We start from the raw sequence: 1,997 nt of genomic DNA, 5'->3' as shown, positions 1-1,997 counted from the left end.
AACTCGAATCAAAAGCTAACACGTCAGATCAGACCAAGGGAAGAGAAAGGCAAGTGGGGAGGGAGAAAAAAAAAAAAAAAAAAAGAAGAAGAAAAGAAATAAAATAAAGTGATCAATAAAAATCAGTTTTGTAATCAAACCCAGAAATGGCTCCAAACTGGGCTCCAGCCTCCTCCCTCCCAACTCTTGCTCTGCACATTGCACGGAAGTGCACAAAGTAGCCCAAGACAGGAGAATTTTCCATATTCCTAAAACATGTCGACCAACTCAAAATGGACGCCTCATTTTTTTTTTTTTTACGTTTTAACTACTGCTTATCTTTTTAGTACTAGTACTAAAATCATTCTCTACCCCAGCAAGACATCCGAGAATCCGACCTCATTTTGAAAACATGCATTTTCTTACTTTACGCTTAGGAAAAAGGATGTTATATTCTCCGCTGTCGGTATTTTTCAGCTAACGCAGACACTTTTCGGATGTTTAGATAGTGCATTGTAAAAACAAAAAGAAAAAACAAACACAACTGAATCGATCTGTTCCTTACTTGTTTCTCATTAAGAGCTGCTATTCTTGATTGCCTTTCATGGATTTGTTTCTTAAGATCCCCGTTCTGCAAAAACGGCAATAAGATGCATATTAAAGGCAAAGTGTAAACTAACCCCTGTAATGAATAAACTTGCGATCTAGAAATTGTTCAAAGGCAAAACCGTTCCACCAAAGCCGTACGAAAGCATGCACACACAAAATACCCTCCTTAGTAAGAAAGCTCAGTGCAGACTACAAAATGAGATCTCTTACTGATAAAGTTTCTCATCCTGCTGTCCCAGCACAACTGCGCTTATTACAGCGGGGATAAAATACTGAAGAAGAGAAAAAAAAGGATCTGCATTTACCTGTGGATCTTGCTTCATCTGTGCAACTAGTTTCTATAAAAAAAAAAAAAATCACCCCCAAAAAAGGAGGAATTAGAAACTGTTTCAAGTTTAATGGATTTTTTTAAATGTATGTATGTGTGTGGACGGGGGAGGGAGGGGGGTAAGGAACAAAGAGGCAAGTAAACACTGCGAGTCAGTTTCAAGCAAAGCTCATAAATATTCAAGTCTCGTCCTAATCTCTCCAACACACACGCACACACACTCGCACACACTCGCTCACACTCACGCACACGCACACACACACTCGCACAAGCACCCACCGCAACGTTAAGTCCGCATCTCCACAACGCACACACACACAAAAAAACTCAGCCAAACAAGCCGCAAAACTACTTTGGCGAAGTGCTCGCCATTGCCGCGGGGGGCCGGGGGGGCCCGGGGGGGGCCCCCGCCGCGGCCCCGGCCTCCCCCGCCGCCCCGGCCCCGGCCCCGCTCCCCCCCCTCCCCTGATCGATAGACCCTGCGACAAGAAGCAAAGGCTACTTGATAAGCATGCAACACTGGCTCCCTTCCGATCCTCCTCTCCCTCTAAAAAGCACCGGGGATAGAAAAGCATTTTTTATTTGCTTATCATTTTATTTTTTTTTACCTGATGACATTGGATTTCCACTTTTAACGCCTCTTGCAAGCTGTGTAGCTCCATCCCTGCAACTTGCCAGGCACTTTCCTGCCACTTTCAGATCCGAATGAAGTTTTTTTGTTTGTTTGTTTGGTTTGGTTTTTGGTTTGGTTTTGTTTGGCTTGCTTTTTTTTTTTTTGCCCCCTCCCTTTCTTTTTTTTTTTTTTTTTTTTTGGCTTTTTTTTTTTCTCTCTCGCTTTTTGCAACCGACCCGCCAGCCAGCCAGGCAGCCACCCCTCCCTCCACGGAAAAAAAAAAAAAAAAAAAAAAAGTAATTAAAAAAAAAGAAGGAAGGAAAGAAAGAAAAGCCAGGAAAAATTAAAAAAAAAAAAAAAAAAGGAAAAAGGAATGGCAGTAATAATAATAATATTAAAAAAAAGCGACAACAACAAGCGAAAGAAACAACTACTCAGTCTGCAAAGCAAGTTCTTTGCCTCTTTGCT

General features: G+C 41.8%; 1 long non-coding RNA gene across 1 annotated transcript; it reads right to left on the bottom strand.

Moving 5' to 3' along the window:
* Window positions 1-543: 543 nt before the first annotated feature.
* On the bottom strand, window positions 544-1,680 carry LOC114015887 (uncharacterized). The gene is made up of 3 exons (XR_003560064.2): window positions 1,525-1,680; window positions 894-926; window positions 544-610 (listed from the first exon to the last, which is right to left on the bottom strand). It is a non-coding gene; the product is annotated as an uncharacterized LOC114015887 (long non-coding RNA).
* Between the last annotated feature and the right edge of the window lie 317 nt (window positions 1,681-1,997).

This window comes from Falco cherrug, chromosome 5, assembly GCF_023634085.1.
Source record: "Falco cherrug isolate bFalChe1 chromosome 5, bFalChe1.pri, whole genome shotgun sequence".
NCBI lineage: Eukaryota > Metazoa > Chordata > Aves > Falconiformes > Falconidae > Falco > Falco cherrug.
The sequence above is the reverse complement of the archived record's forward strand: the minus strand, read 5'-3'. Positions and strand labels throughout refer to the sequence as shown.